Here is an 8,627-nt window from a genome sequence, read left to right on the forward strand (position 1 = left end):
TGTTCTGTAATGTGTAACTGCATAAATACACGTCTTATAGGTCGACATCATTTAAATTCGATACCTTAAATTCTCTACCTTTAACGTAGCCTAGGCCTATATGGTGAAGGATTTCTGGATCTCTGATTTCAATTTGAGCTTATAATTAATAGATAAACATTAGTATCATGGCTGAACACTTTGTAGTTGCAACTTGTTAAATTTGTTTCCTTTGGAATGCTATCTGCAGGTGTAGCTTTTTACTACATCACTGAATATCACCAACATTTTGAAACTACTTTTTCACACCGTTTTGGTTAAGGTAGTGTTATAATTTTTCATGGATTCTAATTTTTTATTTTGAAAATTCTATATTACATTTTGAATTAAAATAATTGCATAGGCTATGTATTTTAATTTACTCGATAAATGTTTTTATAATTATTACTGTCGGTATTCCTATAGATTTCAGTAATTTTTGTTGGTTCATATGCATAGAAGTTACACATAAAATGAAATGAGTCTTTAATTTTATGACTGGTACTGGAAAGCATGTGTAATAAAATGTAAGTAATTAAAAAAAATGGTCTCTTAATTTTAATATTTATTGTGGCTAGTTTACACAAGGATATTTTTAATTGGTTTTTGATGAGAGACCATTGGTTTATTGTGATACTGAAATGTAATACTTGAATGTCATACACACAGAAGTTACAGTAAAGAAAACTGATAGTGATAAAGTGTTCCACTGTTCTAGTAGGAGCATGAGCACTAATTGTTTTTTAAGTAATTTCACAGAAACTATTCCAGCTGCTGTGATAAGTTCATTTTCTCGACAAAATTTATTCAGAACTCCTTGATTTAACTGTGAGTCTGGTCAAGATAGCTACTATGCATACATGTGTGTGTACCCATTTTAAAGCTTCGATACTTGATACTCTCACATTTAAAGTTGTTGTAACTATTTGAGAATTACTTTGTTCTTGTAAATACTTACTTTAGCTGATGGTGTGTTTTTTCGATCAAATTTATTCAGAACTCCTTCATACACTTGGAGAGTACGTACAAAGTACTAAAAATGAGCGGAAAACACTATTTTTTTAAATTTACAAAGAACCATTTATCTGCTACATTTGACGTGAAGGGAGCAAATTTTCGATAGCACAGAAGAAATAGTGCAGTTGATCTCTATGATGAGGAAGGACCATCTTAAACATAAATTCGGTATTTGTTTACTTTAGCGGCACCAAATTATTTCATCCAATCATCCCTAATCTTGTGATAGTCCTCAGTCTCCTATCACTTAGCTATCCCCTCATCTTTAACTCGCAATATTTACCAAAATATATGCCGACAGAGGATAAAATACCATCCAACATGATCTCATGATCAGACACTACTACTAATAGGTCTATATATATGTACCAATTACGTGAAATACACAGTGCTGTTGAAGTAAATAATTACGATAAATTCTGCTAGATACCCACTTTAGTGTGCACAAAAACCACATTCACTCCTCTTGTGTTTTCTCACACTAACAAGTTTACAACAATGAAATAACTTAGAATTCCAATTTTACCAAATTATTCCATCAGAATTCGGACATTTACATGTTTTAGACAGAACTCCATGATGAGCTGGACCTAAATAATTCTTCAGAATTTGTCGTCCTCAGTAGCGTAGTTGGTATAGCGCTGGCCTTCTGTGCTCGGGGTTGCGGGTTCGATCCTGGCTGAGGTCGATGACATTTAAGTGTGTTGAAATGCGTCAGGCTCATGTCAGTAGATTTACTGGCATGTAAAAGAACTCCTGCAGGACAAAATTCCGGCACACCAGCAACCCTGATATAACCTCTGTAGTTGCGACCATAGTTAAATAAACCAGAATTTAATTTTCTTCAGAATTTTCAAAAACAGTACAAATAGTTCTGAAATCTACACCTACGCTTCTGTAACAGTAACATAATGTAACTCCATGTGATGTACCCGCTTCCATGATAGCACAAGGCAAAATGAGAGACTTTATCATTTATACATCATATGAGGAACATCAAAACAAACACTCCAACCTAGTTGCCCCACTTTCAGTTATACTGCGCACTGAAATCTGCCCAAGAATACATACCTTGAGTTCTTAAGTGGCTACTAATTAACTAGATGAAATGAAAATTATTGCTTTCCGCTCAATCATAGTAGTTTGTTGATATTCCCCCAGTTAATTAAAGGAGTTCTAAATAAATTTTGTCAAGGAAATGCGCTGTCAGCTAAAGTAAATATATACCAGAACAAAGTAATTCTCCAACAAACAGTTACTCTCACATTTAAAGTTGTTGATTCGAGTATCGGAGCTTTAAAACAGATATAGGCCTACATACCATGTATGCATAGTATCTTGACCAGACCCCTAGTTGAATCAAGGAGTTAGGCTATGAATAAATTTTGTCGAGGAAATGCGCCATAGGCTAAAGCAAATAATTATCATATGAGGCATCAAGTCATGTCTTGTTTAAAAAATTGGTAAGGAGTACCAGACCTTGCTAGTTTTAGTTGGATAGCTGGAGTTCATTGACATGTCATACCTGCCTGGTATCGTTCTGGTGGATGGTGGCAATACTAAACCTTTTAGAATATGTCTTATTTCCCCAGGAATTTCTCTGGGGTTATTGAAATTTTTTGTTTACTAGAGGTGATTATTATTTTACAACTTACTGTTATAGAATATTTCTGAATGCTGAAAAGATCAATTTCTGTAAAACTCAGGACAAGTGGATGATGTAACACATGATCCACTTTGATATTGTGGAAGTTTAACCATGAAATAAAGAAAGAAAAAAGAGAAAATCTGTAAAAACTAAAGAAAAAAAAGTAGATAACTTTGATCTTGATTGAGGAATCAAAAGTATCAAGGATCCAGTTCGTATATACACACAGTAAAACACTATTTATTTGAATTAAAGGGGGCAAAGTCATTTCGGATAACATGTTTTTTCGAATAATATAACCCATGAGTACTATTTTTGATACTGGACTAACAACTTTGTAACACCTACAGCATCATAGTAATGAGTACATGTGGAATCAGTTGTCACCTCTCATTCAGCTGAAATTGGTTTGTCAATTCTTGGGGTAGAGGGGTAGGAAAGGTTTGCGAACAAAGAATAACATTAACTTAACGGATTCTACTGGCTGCTACTGAATACAAACTAAGTGAACTGAGGGCGTGGAAAGCAGCCCAATGGTATGGGGCACACTTCTGAACAGGGGCAGCGGCATTTCCCCTAAGGTTAGAGCCCAGTTTAGGTGTGTGTGTGTATTAATGTAAAAAAAAAAAGTCATATAAACATGCATCCTATTCTCAATATTTTCTAGCCCCTAATTTTCGATTAATACATACACACCTAAACTGGACTCTAACCTCAGGGGAAATGCCGCTGCCCCTGTTTGGAAGCGCGTCCATGGTATCTATTGGCAGACCATCAGAACATAAGACAAAGTTATATTTTGGGTAGCATTTTTTTTTTTTAAGAAAAAAGTGTATGCTGTTGTTCAAAAAGTATGATATACATTTTTACTTCACCATTTTGGTTAAGCAAAGTTGGATTAAACTGGTTTTCTGTGGTATGACAGCCCATGAAGGGCCACATCCGACTACCCTACTGTTGGTGTCACATCCACATGTCTCAGCAGAAGTGAACCATCATCCAAAGAGACTGGAGGTATTGTGTGATTAGCACAATTATCCCCCCCCCCCTTCCCAGGTATACCGGTATCTGGTTTTGGTAACTGGATTTCTGTACCTATTGTAGTTCCCCAAATTCATCATGATGCTGGGTGTGCAGTGATCCCATAAACTGACCGAAATTTCATGAGAAAATTCCTTGCCCATGTGGATTTGAACTGACACACATTCTGTATTGCATGATGCCTTAGAAAATTTCTGTAGGAAGTTCGCACACCTCTTTGATTAAGGGAAAATTTTGCTTTATTATGCAGTCTAAGTTCGCAATCCTTATCAACCACATGAACATACAATTTTATTTTGCTTCATGTGATATTGAAGTCAAATTCTTTAATATAGTTATATAACCATTTCTGGTCTTTCATTATGAGTTTAGCATTTGGTTACTTTGAATACAAGTTAGGTGTATAGCGATCATGCTAGCTTCACATTGTACGGAGAGCAATTTGCCAGTCAACAGTATTCACGCTGCAGTCTCTCCCCGCACGCTCCGGTACTGTGTGTTTAAATCTATTTGTATACCTGTGTCTATAAGTCTGTGATAAATAGTGGAATAGTATTCCTGTTTATGTACATAATACCACTTGCATTTAATAACAATAATAACGAAGTATTTCATCTTACCATGTTTGGATGACGTATATACGTCCGTTGATGTGACATATTAATGAATTAAATGCTATTATAGTCACAATCATGCCATGGTATGAAAGAAAAATTTCACAACCTCGAGCGGGAATCGAACCTGCGACTTCCTGTTCTCCGGTCAGGCGCTCTACCGCTGAGCTATCGAGTTCGTCTCACGCCAAAGGCTCGGAATTATCCTTTCATACTGGCGACTCTGTTATAGAGTACTGTCCATAGCGTCTGATCTTAGTCAGCACTGCTTATGGGTGGAAAGAAACTTTACAAATGTAATCTTCATCTTACGATGTTTGGATGACGTATATACGTCCGTTGATGTGACATATTAATGAATTAAATACTATTATAGTCACAATCATGCCATGGTATGAAAGAAAAATTTCACAACCTTGAGCGGGAATCGAACCTGCGACTTCCTGTTCTCCAGTCAGGCGCTCTACCACTGAGCTATCGAGTTCGTCTCACGCCAAAGGCTCGGAATTATCCTTTCATACTGGCGACTTTCATACCATGGCATGATTGTGACTATAATAGTATTTAATTCATTAATATGTCACATCAACGGACGTATATACGTCATCCAAACATCGTAAGATGAAGATTACATTTGTAAAGTTTCTTTTCACCCATAAGCAGTGCTGACTAAGATCAGACGCTATGGACAGTACTCTATAACAGAGTCGCCAGTATGAAAGGATAATTCCGAGCCTTTGGCGTGAGACGAACTCGATAGCTCAGTGGTAGAGCGCCTGACCGGAACAGGAAGTCGCAGGTTCGATTCCCGCTCGAGGTTGTGAAAATTTTCTTTCATACTATGGCATGATTGTGACTATAATAGTATTTACTTCATTAACGAAGTATTTATTTAAAGGCAACTTATAAACAGTAAAATAATTTTTTACCACGGTTAGACAAAACTAAAAATTTTCAGAAGCCAGCCCCCTTTATTTTCGGGAGCCACTACATTTTGCCCACATATGCCATGAGAAAACCATTTGCGCTGAGATGATACATTTAAATTGAAATATGGTAAACAATATTAAATACAGTACCTATATATGTAGTGCAAACACATGCTCTGAGATGCTCTGTGCTCTCCACTGAAGCTATGTAGTGACAATTTCTTGAGATACGCAACAAATGTAACGGTACTAATCTAAAAAGCACATTCGAATTTCTTCCTACAACCACTTTTGTTAACATTATGTAGGCTATTAGTCGTAGTGACATAAAAGAAATCAAAGTCTTAAAAAAAAATTGAATTCTAAATAATTCAGACACCACATAAAAATTTAAGTTGCCATGACTACATGCTGCCCAGAATTTGTCTACTCCTGATTTTTACAATAAGTAAAACGCATGTAGATACTTTATATATAACTAAAGGTTAGAATTAACAAATGAAAAAATATGGATGTCAACACAAACTAAACAAATTATAAGTGTGTTCTTTACAAGTCTCTACACATTACGAAGTTGTGTGTCAAATGAAAAATTTCTCCTTTTTGATAAAATACATTTTCTTTTTCTTTCCCAATGAAGTGCTCGCTGCCAAATTCTTCTATTAAAGCACTGATCTCTAAGGGTGCTATTCATAGACATTTTGCTAGCCCGTGCTACAAGTTTGCTAAACTAGCCCTGGCTATCGACTGGTTATTTGTACAGGATTCATATCAATTTATATCGCTAACACTGGTGTATGAATACGAAAAATGTTAGTTCGCTAATCATCCACCAGAAGCCCGCGCTAAGAATGTCTATGAATACGGCCCTAAGTGCTCAGCTTTGTTTTGTTTTCACATATTCACTGAATAGCAGACCTGAACTAAGTAGAGTTGAATGCCGCAGATCTATACTCCATACATATACCTACGCTGTTGCTGGGAGCTTGTAGGTTTTAGATAACCAAACTCAGGACTCTACTGATTATATTAGTCTCCATAATATAATAAGTTGCATTTGAAATATTAACGAATCTCTATTTCTCTGTGATTGGCAAAGTCTCGGCATTGTATGAAGTGTGTTAGACATTTTGATTTCTTTTGGTGTTAAGTTTTTTCACGATTTCATGTTCATTCAGTGGAAATGACTAAAGCAATAATTATTGGTAATGTTTTTAATCAATGCAACAGAGTTCAAGGGTAAATGAAATGACTTAGAGAATGAATGTGTGAACACTGTTAACCTAGCACTTCAGGTTACTTAAATTTGCAGTAACGGTAATGAAATGATTGTTCTTATTGTTTGTCAAACAAAAATTCATATGTGCTTTAATTTCTGGAACATCAACTTTCTCTCTTAGGAGAATTCATTCTTCTTGGTTGTGAAATATGAACTGAAAGCTTATTATATTGCGGTTTTTTACATTTTTGATTAATAAAACTATTTATGTCTTTCATTTTCTTTTTTCTTTTCCATATCTTCACTCCTTTCCTACTCAACCCTTTTTAATTACAAGTTTTCATGTGATTTATGTGCATGAATGACATTTAAATCATCTCTTTTATTTAATTAGAGGACAATTTTATTGTGGAAAACAAAAAAGGTTAAAATGTTACTTAAAATAAGAAATGGCTATAATTTGGTGAAATATCTTTGTTCAATGAAACTTAAATCATTTTCTTCAGATTAAGTATGAACTAAACATGTAACGTGAATACATATAATCATGAAATTTGGGTATCAATAACACAAAAATTGAAAATGGTCCAGAGATTCTCACTTCTTGATTTGATAGAAACAAGTGAAAAATGTAATCATTGCACACTTCACGGATGCAGTCTGTGAAAGGAATGTCAGATACTGTAATTCTTATATTGCATATTACTTCACTAGTAACCATCTAATATTTAATATGACATAGAATGTATCGGTAAAATTTTAAACTAAGAAGTAAGCAAATGGTGCATGGTATGAAGTCGCACAATGCTCAGGGATGATAGTATACTGCACACCTGTTATGATTGTGTGTGATACAGAACTCCATATATTGGTATTTTTCAAGTTTTTACTTTGTACCAGTTTTCTGTGATACTGATTCCATCATAAAGTCGTGACATATTTTTATGCTTGAAAATGTATGTGTAATTGGTTACAAGAACAGGAGTGATAGAAAATTTTTTGTGTGAAATGTTTACAATTTTTGGCGCACCAATCTCTCGGGCAACACACCAATCTAGAAAATGTAAAAAATTCACAGATATCGTTATGGTTTGCTTTACTTTACAAAATAAAACATGGTACTTTGAATTGCCTCTAAATTAAATATTTCATCAGTTTCTAAGGATGTTCTTATGCAAATTTTACGTTTTTGTCACAGTTCTTCTCTTGTCTTAAAAGTCCTATTTGTTTTGTTTTTAATTTTAATATCTGCATTGGATAGAACATTCCTAAGAATACATATAAATGCACAGTAATTCTTTATTTTGATGTTTAACAAATAGGAAGATCACATTTTTACAAAATTGTAATATTCGATACTATGTTCAAATAATGGGTGTTCCTCGTGTGAAATATAGAAGTTCAATTTGCTAACTAAGCGCTAGTTTAGTTTTGTTCCTTTTTAATGTATCCGTGTTCTTCAAAATGGGATTCACGATTCTCAGGGGACGTTGGTGCCAAGGAGGTTGCAAAGTAATAATTTAATGTGTACAAAAGGATTAAAACACTATTTGTTTTTTATTGTCTATGTTCTGGGTTATTGCTCTGCTAAAAAGTTTGAGAAAAACTATTATACTCTATCATACTGTATGCAGGAACTACCAGCCATTATGAAAAATTCAATTTTCAGATTTAATTAGAAATTAACGTGCTAGGGGTTAATACATTTGAACTGTTTTTGTGGTGTTTGCCAGTGATGGAATAATCAGAACCTAATTTCAACATTATATATTTTATTGAAATATTTATAACTGCATGCAAACTATATTCTTGTGTGTGAATATGAATTAATATCAAGGATATTTTAGTCGTTAATATGCAGAAGGCCAATTTTCTGGTTTGTAAATTTTAAATCCTCCATAAACAATTTAGAAGTTAAATTGGACTGTAATTTTCGAAAATGACATACAAGTAAAAAGTGTTGTTGTTGTTATCTAATGCCGGGCTTTGGCAACGAAGCCATTAGCGTTCTTGCTCTCCAATATTTCTCTGTGGTGGATCCATCAGGTAGAACTTCACAGGTTTGTAGATGATCTTCAGTCATTTCTTCTTCTTTGTAGCATAGAGGGCAATTTGGATTTGTGTAAATTCCTATTTTATTC

General features: G+C 34.4%; 1 protein-coding gene across 2 annotated transcripts in view; it reads left to right on the forward strand.

The window, feature by feature from the left end:
- LOC138716371 (zinc finger protein 768) overlaps positions 1 to 8,627 on the forward strand; it is a 29,947-nt gene that overhangs the window by 1,879 nt on the left and 19,441 nt on the right. The gene's annotated exons all lie outside the window — the stretch shown is intronic.

The sequence above is a fragment of the Periplaneta americana genome, chromosome 16 (assembly GCF_040183065.1).
Source record: "Periplaneta americana isolate PAMFEO1 chromosome 16, P.americana_PAMFEO1_priV1, whole genome shotgun sequence".
NCBI lineage: Eukaryota > Metazoa > Arthropoda > Insecta > Blattodea > Blattidae > Periplaneta > Periplaneta americana.